The 16,115-nt window shown below is 42.2% G+C and overlaps 1 protein-coding gene across 1 annotated transcript in view; it reads left to right on the plus strand.

Moving 5' to 3' along the window:
• Positions 1-13,115: 13,115 nt before the first annotated feature.
• The window catches only part of tegt (testis enhanced gene transcript (BAX inhibitor 1)), a 40,906-nt gene continuing 37,906 nt past the window's right edge, over positions 13,116-16,115 (plus strand). The window contains exon 1 of the mRNA XM_039746658.1: positions 13,116-13,240. The gene's annotated coding sequence lies outside the window, so the exon portion shown is untranslated. The remainder of the gene's footprint in view (positions 13,241-16,115) is intronic.

A 16,115-nucleotide genomic window follows, 5' to 3' on the forward strand; every position in this document is an offset into this window, starting at 1 on the left:
TTGAAATTAGTTTTGTGAAGTTTGACTTGATTGTATGGAATGTTACATGCGTTTAATAAAATCAATAAGAGATTAAAAAAAAAAAATTAGAGACGCTCTATTAATGCATTCGAATATCATGGTGAGCTTCTCTGGAACTAAAGACACTATATTAATATATTCCCAAATCAGTTATTCTGGGACTCAGGGCACTTCATTCATGTTCTTGCAAATTATAATGAGCGTCTCTGGAATTAAAGGCACTATATTAATGTTTTAGTAAGTTTCTGAGAAACTGAAGGCACTATATTAATGTATTGGCCAAAGTACCCGACATTCTCCGGGTATCAATAAATGGGAGGAAAATTGTCCTTTGGAATTCAGCTTGGCTAAACATAAGGCGCGATGAGACAAGACGGCTCATTCTGACAAAAACCGTAATCCAGTGAGACGTTACCAAATTAATTGATTAGTAAACAGTGTAATCGCCTGCTGGGATTCTGCTTTGGCCATTACAAAACGTTGTATGCACTGATGATGGTGTCCTCCCATCAACCCCGGTGACACCTGCTGCCTGATGGGAACTGTAGTCCCTGAATCAGTTTATTTTTTTGGGTTGCCCCCTCTCTTATTGTCAACATATAGCTAGTATTTTAATTGGCCCAAGGTCAAGGCACTGTATCCAGCAGGGGGCGCAAGCTCCCCGGGAATAGGCTAGTGACTGCAACTTTTTACTTAACCAAAATTTGTTTAGAAATACCTAAAATTGTAAAGGCTGACCCCTTTACCCAGACTGGCCACTACACTACCAAGACTATTCCTTGGATCACACCTGAGGCTTCGTGTTCTAATAACAAGCCGTATTCCTTACAAGTTGCCTTACTTTTCCCGACACGATGAAATAACCAGAAAACAGTAAGAGATATGTAAAATCAAACACGAATATCTCTCTATTATAAAAAAAAAAATCTTGGGAGGGAGGTTAGGGAGACGAGACACGATCTTCTCGGAAGGCAATTTGACGTCCCGTGAACGACACTTTAACGTCACGCGAGACAAGGCAGTGAGACAAAATTTGAAACAAGTTCATGGATATCTAACCTAGCAGTTGTTGGGATTGCTTTTGGCAGACACGCTTCATGTGCTCCCAGCTCTTAAAACAACGACAAGCAGAATACGCCGCTCGCCAGAAGCAGCAAGCTAGCAGATGATCCAACTGCTTCTCCCTAGCATGCTTTTATCACCTGCCACCCCTTCACACGAAGTGACAAAAGAACAGCTGCTGTACAGGCTTTGAAATGATCGACGCGCAGCGCGACAAGCAAAATACACAGCTTGCCAGCAGCAGCAGCAACTAGCCAGCAGATGATCCGACCGCTTCTCCTTAGCGTGCGTTCAGCCCTTCACAACGCGAGTAGCGTTATACGTCTGCGAGAAAGAGATTTAACCTCGCCCGGGGCCGGAAATAAAGGACAAGTATTGTTTTTCTAAAAGTTTTAAAGTAAAAGTGAAAATGATGCATATGTAACAATTCCCATGAAAATAACAATCTCTTTAAATTTGTATATCCGGTAAACCAAACCCGGGGGTGGGCAAACAAAGCGAGCAGGGGGTAGATCCCCCTAGTATTGTAGATAGATAGATAGATAGATAAGGAACTATATTATAGATAGATAGAAAGATAGACAGATAGATATGTGAAAGGCACTATGTTATAGATAGATAGATAGATAGATAGATAGATAGATAGATAGATAGATAGATAGATAGATACTTTATTAATTCCCATACTACAGCAGCAGCATACTGAGAAAGAACAATATTAAATTAAAGAGTGATAACAATGCAGGTATAACAGACAATAACTTTGTATAATGTTAACATTTATGGGGTGGAATTGAAGAGTTGCATAGTGTGGGGTCTCCTCAGTCTGTCAGTGGAGCAGGACGGTGACAACAGTCTGTCACTGAAGCTGCTCCTCTGTCTGGAGATGATCCTGTTCAGTCGATGCAGTGGATTCTCCATGATTGACAGGAGTCTGCTCAGCGCCCGTCGCTCTGCCACGGATGTTAAACTGTCCAGCTCCGTGCCTACAATAGAGCCTGCCTTCCTCACCAGTTTGTCCAGGCGTGAGGCGTCCCTCTTCTTTATGGAAAAGGCAAACAAATATTCAATAATATATATATATACATACCGGTATATATATATATATATATATATATATATATATATATATATATATATATATATATATATATGTGTGTATGTGTTCACAAACTAACCCTAACCCTAACCCTAACACCACTATCCCAAAACCACCAGTGACTAATTACTATATAAAAACACGAATTTACAAATATTTACACTGAACCCTCTGTTGCCCCTAAACAATAAATAAAAACACGCAACACAAACACAGATTAGTTAAACGCAGCAATTGAAATGTGGTGAAAAAGGAGTCCAAAATAAAGTCGGGTGGTATTGATACTGGCTGTAGTTTCATTGTGCTCCTTCCCAAAAACAAAACAACCTCACAGTGAAAAATCCTGGCAATGGCTGGGATGATTCCGAGCCCCGGGGTTCCTCAGCTCTGGCTGTCATGATGTTGAATCGGTTGTTGAAAAAGCAAGCAGTAGAACGATACAATAAATGGCAGTGATGAGTCTGTAAATGATCGGGTAAATTGTCTCCTTTCTCCTCTCTCTTTCTCCTCCTCGCCGTCGCTCCTCTTTTTTAAATACAGAATGTCCCGGATGTATCTGGTGAGTTTAACAGGTGATTTCTGTCTCGGGGCCTGCGGTCTCTCTCCATCATCCTTCCCCTCTTCGCTTATAGGGACAACATTTACTGACGCACATATAACGGACATTAAACGTGATGATGAAACGAAACACACTCAGCACAGACAAAAACAAATACTGCCCCACTACAAAATAAAATGCTATGTCCTTCCCTAGTGATGCGGTATTAATTTTATGATTTGTTTAACATCGGCTCACACTGCAGATAAAAACCTGAAGGAAGGTCCCTGGAAGAGCAACTTCAGCAGTGCTGGGGGTATTTTCTAGGCACGGGTAGCAACGATATTGTTTATCTGGTCTATAAAAGAGCTTCAGTGTTGGAAAATTTCATGGAAATGGGTCCATCTGCCTTTGATGAACAAACAGAAACAAATAGACAAGACTTTTCTCTGGGACTCAGGGCGAAACCATAATGAGTTTTTTTTCAGGTACTAATGGCACTATATTAATGTGTTAGCAAACTCACCACCCCTGGTATTTTATTCCAGAACTCTCTGACCCGCCACACACAAGGCAGCCTTTCACCTGTGACTTTGGACTGCCATGGGTGGCCTTCTAATGACACAAGCACTCGACATGTTAATTGCACTGCTCTTCTTGCTTGTTAAGTAACACACACACTGAGAAGATCCACGAGGGACCACAACATCCAGGCCCAGCCTGTGCAACACTCCCTCAATAGTGTCATCATTCATTTTGCCCCCTTGGGGGCCCCATAGAGAGTCCATCAGGGTGCCCCCTAGGGGAGGGTGACACGTGTGTGTGCAATCAGGAGTCCCGACACTCAGTGACACACTCAAGTAGTCAGTTGCATCATCAGCCTGCTAACACGCCGCACTCCAGCTCAGCAGCTGTGTGTGCCCAGTCCTGTTGCCATCCCTAAACTGTGCCCACAAAGTTGTCCAAAATGGCTTTGTATGCTGAAGCATTAAGAGTTCCTTTCACTGGAACTAAGGTGCCAAGCCAACCCCGCACCATAATCCCCACTCCACCAAACTTCACACTTGGCACAATGCAGTCAGGTGAGTCCCGTTCTCCTGGTCAGACTCGCCCATCAGATTGTGTGATTTGTCACTCCAGAGGTCATGTCTGCACTGCCCTAGAGCCCAGTGGCGGGTGGTGGGCTTTACACCACTGCGTCTGATGCTTTGCATTGCACTTGGTGACGTCAGGCTTGGCTGCAGCTGCTCGGCCAATGGAGATCCATTCATTCCATGAAGTTCTCTCTCTCTACGCTGCACTGTTCTTGAGCTTTTGGGGGTCTGTAGCTATAAAGTTGGCGACTTCTGCACACCTCAGCATGCGCTGTCCCCGCTCTGTGATTTGACATGGCCTACCCCTGACTTCTTTGTTATAATACCACTGACAGCTGACTGTGGAGTATTTAGTAGCGAGGACATTTCACAAATGGACTTACTGCACAGGTGGCATCCTATCAGGGTACCAGACTTGAACTCGCTGAGCTCCTGAGAGAGACCCAATTGTGTCACAAATGTTTGTAGAAGCCGTCTGCATGCCGAGGTGCTCGGTGTTAATAATAATTAATAATTTTCTCACTATTCAAAGCGCTCAGCAATTGCAGGTTAAGGGCCTTGCTCAAGGGCCCAACAGAGCAGAGTCCCTTTTGGCATTTACGGGATTCGAATCGGCAACCTTCCGATTGCCAGTGCAGATCCCTAGCCTTAGAGCCACCTGTGGCCATGGAAGCGATTGGAACACCTGAATTCGGTGATTAATATTTTTGGCAATATAGTGTATGTAAATGCATTTGTCCTTACGTGAGGTCCTAGCGGGAACTCAGGGACATGAAATATCGGGAACCGGGAATCAGTGGGACTATAAGGGAGGAAGACACAGCTGATATAATAAGTAGAAAGGAGTATTTATCGAAAAATTGAATAGAGAAAATCTAAAAAAAACGCACACAAACAATGCAATATTTAAGATGTCAAACACGGCCTACTCCCCTGCCTGTAAATCACCCTGCGGCCGCCTTCATTTTTTCATGCATTGTCCTACTCCTGGTCTGAACTGAACTAACCCACTGGCTGGTGAAAACAGTGGCTTTTATCCCAGGTCAGCCATCACCTGACCGGGGTCTAATGCCCTCCACGCTCTCTCTCTCTCTCCCGGGTCAAGCCCCAACCCTAAGCGATATCTCTGCTGATTGTGCCGCACACGCGCCCCTACGTTGTCGACACTCCGCAGCACCCTGTATCCTGCCTGTCCTGCATACACGTGACTGGAGTTTGTCATAAGCTGGTCACTTACTTTGCAGCAGTGTACGTTAACACCAGAAGAACACCGGGACAAAGCACAACAGGTAGCAGGCACACATCTCCACCCAAAGTAGTAGTTGTAGTAGTTTATATATTATATATACTCAGCAAAAAAAGAAACGTCCCTTTTTCAGGACTGTGTATTTCAACAATAATGTTTTAAAAATCCAAATAACTTTACAGATCTTCATTGTCAAGGGTTTAAACAATGTTTTCCATGCTTGTTCAATTAACCCTAATCAATTAATTAACATGCACCTGTGGAATGGTCGTTAGGACACTAAAGAGACTTGTCTACCGACTGTGAAAGATGCCCAGGGTCCCTGCTCATCTGAGTGAACGTGCATTAGGCATGCTGCAGGGAGGCATGAGGACTGCTGATGTGGCTAGGGCAATAAATTGCCATGTCCGCACTGTGAGACGCCTAAGACAGCGCTACAGGGAGACAGGAAGGACAGCTGATCATCCTCGCAGTGGAAGACCACGTGTAACAACACCTGCACAGGATCGGTACATCCGAATATCACACCTGCGTGACAGGTACAGGATGGCCCCAACAACTGCCAGAGTCACACCAGGAACACACAATCCCTCCATCAGTGCTCAGACTGTCCGCAATAGGCTGAGAGAGGCTGGACTGAGGGCTTGTAGGCCTGTTGTAAGGCAGGTCCTTACCAGACATCACCAGCAACAACGCTGCCTATGGGCACAAACCCACCTTCGCTGGACCAGACAGGAGTGGCAAAAAGTGCTCTTCACTGATAAGTCACGGTTTTGTCTCACCAGGGGTGATGGACGGATTTTTGCTTAACAGTGGTTTGCGTCTTGGAAATCTGCCATGCAGGCCGTTTTTGCCCAGTCTCTTTCTTATGGTGGAGTCGTGAACACTGACCTTAATTGAGGCAAGTGAGGCCTGCAGTTCTTTAGACGTTGTCCTGGGGTCTTTTGTGACCTCTCGGATGAGTCGTCTCTGCGCTCTTGGGGTAATTTTGGTCGGCCGGCCACTCCTGGGAAGGTTCACCACTGTTCCATGTTTTTGCCATTTGTGGATAATGGCTCTCACTGTGGTTCGCTGGAGTCCCAAAGCTTTAGAAATGGCTTTATAACCTTTACCAGACTGATAGATCTCAATTACTTCTGTTCTCATTTGTTCCTGAATTTCTTTGGATCTTGGCATGATGTCTAGCTTTTGAGGTGCTTTTGGTCTACTTCTCTATGTCAGGCAGCTCCTATTGAAGTGATTTCTTGATTGAAACAGGTGAGGCAGTAATCAGGAAATTGAACTCAGGTGTGATACACCACAGTTAGGTGATTTTTTAACAAGGGGGCAATTACTTTTTCACACAGGGCCATGTAGGTTTGGATTTTTTTTCTCCCTAAATAATAAAAACCATCATTTAAAAACTGCATGTTGTGTTATATTTGACTAATGGTTAAATGTGTTTGATGATCAGAAACATTTTGTGTGACAAACATGCAAAAGAATAAGAAATCAGGAAGGGGCAAATAGTTTTTCACACCACTGTGTATATATATATATATATATATATATATATATATATATATATATATATATATATATATATATATATATGCGACTCTTCAATTCCACCCGGGGGAGTAAATGTTAACATTAATTTTATTTTAATTTTTTCATTTTTATTACTATTTAATTTAATATTATTTCTTTGTATCAGTATACTGCTGCTGGATTATGTGAATTTCCCCTTGGGATTAATAAAGTATCTATCTATCTATTTATCTATATATATATATTTCTCCTTTGGGGTGCAAGCAGCTGTTTCTGGGGGTGCCAGAATCCATCGAGGAAGAAAAATTAAAAACAATATTTGTACAAAATCTTAATTTATTTATCCATTCCTAAATAATTAAATGGGCAGGCTATTTCGTATCAGTGCAATACACTGCTTGTTAAAACGGATGACTCCTGCTGTTACATGCACTTAGTGTTGCATGGGTATTATGAACTATCGTATCTGTTCAAGTTCTATTTAAATTTTAAATATAAGTAATTTTTATTTGGTGGACAGAAATATGTTTAGTAGGAATGTAAGTTAAATGTAGTCATCATTGCATAATTTTTTCTTCACCATAGAAATTTGAAGACTAAATTCAACTTCCATTCCTACCAAAGATATTTATAATAGAACCTACTTATATCCAAATTCGAGCTATTGAACTGTCGCCTGCCTGCCTGAATAAGTCACCCTCGCTTCGCTCTTACTTTTTTTACCGTTCATTTAATCATATAACGGTGATGCCAGGAATACATTCAGAGTGTGTGGCGCTCTGCTGTTCTTTTGTGTAGCTGCCTTCACACAGCCTCTCCGCTGCTTTATAAACGAACGCCATATAAAGCCATCACCTTGTCAATTGTGTAATGCGTTTTTTGAACAGGTTTGATGTATGGAAGTGATCACTCATACTGCGGTCAGTAAGTTCTCGTGAGCTGCTATCTTGTGTGATGTTGCGATGTCCAAGGCTTAATTTAATGTTAAGTAAGACCCGGCACTTAAAAGTTTCTGGCTACAGTCCGGTTGTAATATGACGAAGCTGCGCGAGCTAACTCTTGAGAATGCAACGTATAGTTGTCCAGGAGAAAAGCAATCTTGCCTGAAATCAATGATATCGTTTTGTAGGGTCTGTCTGTGAGACTTCTTACTTCTCATCGCGAAGCAGAGCCTTACTGGAAATTGGAGGCATCTGAATTGAAATGGGAGATCAGAGGGTGTAACGGGGATGCGAGGAATACATTGAGTGTGGAGAAACTCTAGAGACAGCGTGTGTATTAACTTGTGGATTGTTCTGTGAGTATTTGGTGGCAGCATGACGAAGTTGCTTCCGCAAGACCGCGTTAGCTGTGGAGCTCAACTCGGAGCATATTCTTTTCCTACCTTGTCAATTGTGTGATGCGTTTTTTGAACAGGTTTGCTGCATGGAAGTGATCACTCGTACTGCTTTCAGTCAGTTCACGTGAGCTGCTCTCTTCTGTGATGTTGCAATGTCCACGGCTTTATTTAATTATTTTTTTCTCCAGCCGTCTGGAGTTTTTTTGTTTTTCTGTCCCCACTGGCCATTGAACCTTACTCTTATTCGATGTTAATTAATGTTGATTTATTTTGTTTTATAATTGTGTCTTTCATTTTTCTATTCTTTAATATGTAAAGCACTTTGAGCTACTGTTTGTATGAAAATGTGCTATAGAAATAAATGTTGTTGTTGTTGTTGTAATGTTAGCTAAGACCCGGCACTTAAAAGTTTCTCACTACAGCAATTCGAACTCCATACAAAGTGATCCAAAGTCTCGTTCATACCGCGTGTCTTCTCATGAAACTTGTATCTCACGAATAAAGTATTCGGCGTTTATTTATTGATCCCCTTCTTTGGCTGACTGCCTGCCCATATAAGGCGCTCCGCTGTTTTTTTGTGAAGCAACGTTTACACAGCTTCTCCACTGTTTTATAAACAAACGGCATATAAGGCCGTCGTTTTTCATTGCTTCACCAACTAAGCAGAGTTTTTATTTAATCCACGGGTTCTCCGCTGTTTTATTGTTGGGAGCTCTTCCTTCTTTTCTACGTAGTGCGTTGACAGTCAGTTCACGTGATTACGTGGGAGGCGTGATGATGTCACACGCAGCCCCGCCTCCCACCGCCATCAGGCTAACGTCCATTACATTATATGGAGAAAAATAGGTTCCAGTTATGACCATTACGCGTAGAATCTCGAAATGAAACCTGCCCAACTTTTGTAAGTAAGCTGTAAGGAATGAGCCTGCCAAATTTCAGCCTTCTACCTACACGGGAAGTTGGAGAATTAGTGATGAGTCAGTGAGTGAGTGAGTGAGGGCTTTTCCTTTTATTAGTATAGATATATAAGAAATCTAACGTCTGTCTGTCCACTTTTCACAAGAGAACTACTTAACGGATTTAGATCAGGGTTTTTTCTATAATTTGCTCGAACATTCCAGTTGATTTTGCGTCTTCTCTTATCGTGTGAAGGCATCGATTTATTTGCACGAATCCAAGAAAGAGAGGCTGAGGGCTGAGGGGAGGGGGAGGCAGGACCTCAGGAGTAGGGACCTGGGCTGGGCCCTTCTCACTCACTCACTCACTCACGCGCCAGCCTCCGTTTGAGTCGCTCTACCTCTTGCCACATGTTGAAGCATACCTTGCCTCCACTTAGCTAGCGATACCTGTTTGTTCTGCAGACATTATCATCTAGTGATTGTAAAAGGAGCAACATTTGACGTTTCTGAGAGAGAGAGATCAGAGCTGTGTGTGTTTTAGAGAGTACCTGCTCATTGACCACGTGCTGTTCTCCTCACACGGGTGACACTCTCCCGTCAGAGCTGAACACGATCAGATACAGTGCTAACGTTTGACATTAGAGTGTACCTACCTTCCGCTTGGCCAGAGATACCTTGCCAACTTTTTACATTTTTGGCAAAAAGATCACAGCTACATTCTCACCCCTGATAGCAAAACCAAAAATATTGTATATCAAGAGGCCCTTGCATACAAAAGCTATCAATATAAATTCTTCTTAATAAAAACTGTTACTTTTTTTAATATTATTTTAATGGTTTTTAAAGTTTGTCCTGTTTCAGTACTACACGGGCAGAGCCGTAGGGGACAGCTAGTATATTATAAAGAGACAACCTCCTCAATGGAGTGCAGCTCTGGAGGTCCACAGCTCGGGTCTATTGACCAAATCAGGAGAGTTATGAAGTATCCTACACCGACACCCAGCATGTAGGAAGAGTTTAATACTTGAGAATGAATAATGTTGTGGTTTTATGGCAGCCCAGGCCACAATTATGAAGGCATTTTGTTGTTTTCTGATACTAACACTAAGGGTGTACCACAAAGTAGGTAGTAATAATAATGATAATGATATTGAAAGTAGTACTAGAAGAAGAAGTAAAACACTTGTAATATGGTAGGATATTGCACGAAGCTGCCAGTAATTGTTGCCAATTCCCAAAAGCATCAAGAATAAGACTGTGACGAGCACTGATGGAAAGAACCAAACAGAGAGTTAACCCCGTGTGAAAAGATTGAACAGACTCAGAAAGAGTTTTGGGGGCAGCCACCTGCATACGTGAATTAGGCTGCCAAAATTGAAAGGTTGGTTCCATAGAACAGGTCTCAACAGACTTCATTCCAACCATAGAACAATCATAACCGGCAAATATGGCAATTTTAAACCCAGGCAGGGGAAGTGACGTCATCGGGCCCAGAAACCGGAAGTGATGTCAATGGACCCGGAAGTGAGATCCTCGAGTCCAGGTCAAATTTCCCGTGATTGGTCTGTTGATGAAAAAAGAGGGAGGATTAGTGCACCTTGCCACCCCCTGGTCTGGCATGGAATTATCCCTTTGTGAGCCCTTCAGTTGCGCCACCCGATAACCGGCACGTTTATTTAACACTGAATGATTCACAGCCGTAATGCAGAAGAATCGCGTTCCCACTGTTATGGCCACGGGAAACACCTCTGTAAAAGAACAGTTACTGTAAAAAGCCATGGCTGTTCCTAAAGTCACGTTCATTGTTCCAGTGCTCCCAGTCGTTTTCCACAATCGTGCACCATGTCTCTCTCCGTGATCCCCCGCTTATTTTCTGCAAGACTCCATTTATCTGCCTGCCTTCTTAAACCTTCTTGTGCCTGCAAATGTTCTGGGGGATCGTGAAATGCAGAGCTCAGCGTACCCACATGACATTTCACCATCAATCACTCAGCCAGCCCTGCCTAAATTCCAGGTAATATGCTAGCTACTTCAGCAGAGTTTGCACCCATGACCACTTCTATGTTGATACTGTCTTATCGCTTGCAGTTCACATATGCATGCTCATCCAACACTTGGGCCAATGATCTGGATGTGTGTGCCGTTTTGCACAAAGGCAGCTTGCTTTAACGTTACCTCACATGGAAAAGCTTGAAGCTTAGTAAGGCCGTACATATTCTGGTTGAAAACTTGAGCAATGGTTGATTGTGACATTCACAAATCACATGGACCAGAGAAAGCAAAAGGAGAGAGTTGTCTGTGGAGATCAGAAAGAAAATTATAGACCAGCATGTCAAAGGCAAAGGCTAGAAGACCACAATTTCCAAGCAGCTTGATGTTCCCATAACAACAGTTGCAAATATTATGAAGTTTAAGGTCTGCGGGACTGAAGCCAATCTTCCTAGACGCAACCGCAAGAGGAAAATTGCCCTCAGAATGGGTAGAAGGACAGCAAGAATGGCAGCCAACTTCTACTGAGCTGAACTCCAAGGTCAAGGACCATCAGTATCTGCTCACACCATCCATCACTTTCTGAGTGACAGTGGGCTCAATAGAAGAAGACCCAGTAGGACTCCACATAAAAAGGCCAGACTGGAATTTGCCAAAATGCATAGTGGCACGCCATGATACTTCTGGGAGAATGTCCTTTGGACATATGAGACAGAACTAGAGCTTTTTGGCAAGTCACAGCAGGTGTGTTTCCACAGATGAAAATACCAAGCTTTCAAAGAAAGGAACAACAGAGCTATTATGAAACATGGAGGAGGATTGGTTATGTCTGGGGCAGCTTTGCTGCATCTGGCACAGGGTGCCTTGAGTCTGTACTGGGAACAATGAAATTTCAAGACCACCATGAAATTCTGGAGGGAAACACACTGCCCAGTGTCAGAAAGCTCTGTCTCGGTCACAAATCAAGGATCTCCCAAATAGGATAATGAGTCAAAAACACACAGCTAAAAGCACCCAAGAATGGCTAAGAACAAAATATTGAACTATTCTGAAGTGGCCTGATAGATAGATAGATAGATGAAAGGTACTATATGATAGATAGATAGATAGATAGATAGATAGATAGATAGATAGATAGATAGATAGATAGATAGATAGATTTCAAATCAGGGCTTATAGAAGTCTATCAAACATCTATAGAAAGAACTTAAACTTGCTGACTGAATAAGACACCTCTTCAAACTGGACACAGCTGGAGCGGGTAACTCGCTAGTGGGCCAAATGACCTGTGGACAGGTGCAGACATCTCATCAAGAGCTGCAGAAATCACTTGTTTGCAGTGACTGCAAACTTTAAGGGTTGTGCAACCAAATTTTTGGTTATGGGTCCCATTATTTTCAACCATGCCATTTTCATGTGTTTTCTTATTTGAAATATTCTATTGAACCAAACCTCTAAAGCACGGGTGTCAAACTCCTGTCCTGGAGGGCCGCAGTGGCTGCAGATGTTCATTCTAACCATCTTCTTCATTAGTGACCAGAAGAATGAGAGCAACAACAGGCAACGGAATTAAGTAACAAGTTTAATTAACAGCAAGAATCAGCGTCTCATTAAGAAACTGATTGGGGTGAAATTGGTTGGATTTTGAAGCCCCGATTTAGCTGGTCATCTGTTGGCTCGTTTCACTCTGATTTCTGTTTGGCTGTTATTTAATGAAGAAAAGAATCAATCCAGAGGACTGAATCCTTAAAAACAGGGCTATTAAAATGATGGGAAAAAATAATTAATTAGTAGAGAAAACTGGTCAGTGATTAGGTAAAGGGTTAGAATGAAAATCTGCAGCCCTCCAGGCCTGGAATTCGACACCCCTGCTCTAAAGGAAAGTCTCATTTTTAACGAATACAGAATAAACAATGATGGTTAGCTTCAAGTTATCTCAGAGACAGTATGTAACAACGTTCAAGGACTACCTTTCTACTAATTCTTTTCATCAGGTTTAGGAAAATATCTAACCAAAAGCAGCTGACAAATAAAATCATGAAAAAATAAATGTTCAGTAGACTCCTTTGCAGAACATACAAACATCACTTACATCATGGAACATTTTATTAAATAAGTAATATTGGTGCAATATTTTAAACATCAATTTTCTAATTTTATTTGTTATTAGTTTAAACAAAAAAAACCTTACAAGAACCGTAATCATTTCTGCACAGATGCACAAGTACACGGCACGCACCGCCCATTTAACGACACCTTACGCTTCGCCCCGTGCGATCCCTGCTTACGTCAGTACGTCACGACGTTCGGGGGGAGGGTGCCAATAAGCACGTACAACGTTGAGCGAGCGAGAGAGAAAAAAAGAAAGCTCGAGACGGAAAGAGTGAAGCGTTCGAGGCTCGTCTACGTCGGAAAAGTAGAAAGTAAGTGAGCCGTGGTGTCGTTACCGAATGCCCGAGAAACTGTCGTAGGAACTCGCGGTTGTTTGTACATAAATTAGGGGGCAAATTACAGCTGTCTGTAGTAACTACGCTGCTGGCCCGGAGCGAACTGCGCAACACCTTTCTGGCGTCCTCCTCTCCCTGGCCAGTGTGTATGTATGCGGCCTTTGACGACTTTCTTCGAACGATCATAAAATTCGAAAGGAGCGCGTTGACGGAGTGACAAATCGCAATCATTGCAAAATTGAATGCTGTAGGTGTTTTTCTGAAAGTGCACCGAGAGGCATTACAACGATGGGGTTGTCGTGACGGCGTGTACACGTCCAGCTGTCTTGATCAAGTGGGTGGGGGGCGGAGGCGTCTGCGTGTGCCTGGCCCAAGTCCGTCACACTCAGGTGTGTGTACGTTGGCCTTTTTTAATTTGTGGGGTTTCCCTCATAAATGACATCGTGTTACTCAGCATTTCTAGGTTGATGGTATAATTTTGAACATTTCGATTTCGAATGCTCGACGAAGAGGGGAGTGTTGCTGTCTGCAAGCGTGGGAGTCGCACAAATTCTGATCACGCACTTTACTCGGTACGTGTCCCCGCTGCCCTGACAACGTCCCGCCCCTCCGGTCCCCAGTGACGTAGGCATCACGCTATTGTGTGTTTCCATTTGTTTCATCATGCAGGCCTTGCACCAGAGGCCCTGAGCCAAAGGGAGGCGGGGCCTTCGAGTCCCCTGGACGGCTATTAATTAGGCTGTCATGTGTGGATAGTGACCCTCGAGCAGCAGAATAGGAGCAGGCCAACTCGCGCAAAACCGATTAGTGTCACATGTCTGTGCCAAATGGAATGCTGTTCCGTTCACTTCGCTGGATCTTTAGTTTGAATGTTCCAGTTGTCACTTTAAACTGGATTAAACGGGTTTAAGACTGATGTAGTGTGTTTTTCACAGCAAGGGTAGTCGAATAAGCTCCTTGGAGAGAAACACACAAGGATAATGTTTGAGAAATGTTTCACTATATGTATTTTTGTGTGGAGTTGTCTTCCAAATGTATATATTATAGATGTTTACATTTTTCTGACATAGCGATGCCACTTGCAGTGTTGTACTGTTCACAGTATATTTAGTCAAACCTTACAATGAGAACCAAGTTCCTTATTTAATCTGAGTTTCTTTCTTATTGAATGTTCCCCGTGAATTCAAATTAGTCTTTTTTTCGGGAGGGGTGCTGGGTAGCTTTGTGCTTAATTTTTGTTTTTTGAGTATTATGGACTTTAAATTATGATTTTTCTCAATGTGTACTCGGAACACCTTAAAGATTGAAGATCTGCACCATATAGATGTGTGTGTGTGTGTGTGTGTGTATAGAAAGTGTATAGAAAACTGGTATATATACAAACTCCAAAACCTGAGATGATTTCTCACATTAATAGTATATAATATTAGCAAAGGAACTTTTTTTTTTTTTATTTATTATTCCACACTTATTACATTTTCAGTTAAAATGGAGTTTTATAGTAAGACCAATCTCCCATCGTTTCTGAAAATATTCTTGTCCATAGCAAAATGAGTGAAAACACATGTAACTTAATTGTCTGCCTACACTGGGCATGCACCCAGCATAGGTGTCCTAAATGGGCATAAACCATGTGATTTTGACCCAATTTAAGGCTGATTTGCAGTTGCACACTTTTTTTTTTATTTCCTACTCGATTTGGCTCGAATTTTGGCTTTGTTGGCTGTCATTTTATATGCAGTTTCTGAACAGTATCGGAAGAATTTCTGTTGTATCAGAAATATTAGTTGGCTGTCTTGTAGTGTGAGCAGTCTCTCTAGCCCATTTCTGATGTCCCTATTAAATTTTCCAGAGAGTGAGCGTGCTTTGTACGTGTATAGTCTAGGTGCCCACATCCTGGCCTGTCAATCAGACCAAATGTCTTTGTGCAGTTTGAGTACACCTGTGACCGGCAACTCTTATCGTGCAAAGGGAGTTGTCGGTTGACTACAATTAGAGCTGCTCCAGTTGATCAGCCACAGATCAAAATCAGGCTAGTTTTTCAATAAAAAGAGACTTGATCATTAAATTGCCCAATAACAAAAAACAATCTTTTCAGCCCCTGCTTTTCTAGGCTTTAGGGTAATTTTAGTTGTTGTGGTCCTTTACAGGAGGTGTTACGCGTCTCTTTGCAGTGATCTTCCTGCAGTGTAAAACAAAGCAAGTCAAGGCCTGTTTCACTAAGGAGAGCAGATACATTGGAACATTAGCCTTTACGTTTAAAAAAAAAAAAAGTGGAGTAATAAACTGAGAAAGAGGAATTGGAGAAGACGTCATGTGCAGTTAAACAAATGGCAAGAGCAGCTACTTCAATGAATTCAGACCTTTTTACTTTGTCCTTTTTAATTAAAATGAATACCGTTTGAGTATGGACCGCAAGCTTGCTTTAAGTACCTCAGCATTTAAATTGAAAACGTACACATTTAATTTGAAATTTGTTATTTAAACAATAGTCTTGTTAGCTTAACAGAAAAATGAATCTTTTACTTATCAACCTGTTACACTTGTTAATTCTGGTGTCTTCTTGATAAACCAGTTATGAACATTTGATACGTTTGGTTTGATAGATAGATAGATAATTTATTAATCCCAAGGGGAAATTCACATAATCCAGCAGCAGTATACTGATACAAGGAAACAATATTAAATTAAATAGTAATAAAAATGAAAAAATTAAAATAAAATTAATGTTAGCATTTACTCCCCCGGGTGGAATTGAAGAGTCGCATAGTGTGGGGTCTCCTCAGTCTGTCGCTGAAGCTGCTCCTCTGTCTGGAGATGATCCTGTTCAGTGGATGCAGTGGATTCTTCA

Source organism: Polypterus senegalus, chromosome 3 (genome assembly GCF_016835505.1).
Source record: "Polypterus senegalus isolate Bchr_013 chromosome 3, ASM1683550v1, whole genome shotgun sequence".
In the NCBI taxonomy this organism is placed as follows: domain Eukaryota; kingdom Metazoa; phylum Chordata; class Cladistia; order Polypteriformes; family Polypteridae; genus Polypterus; species Polypterus senegalus.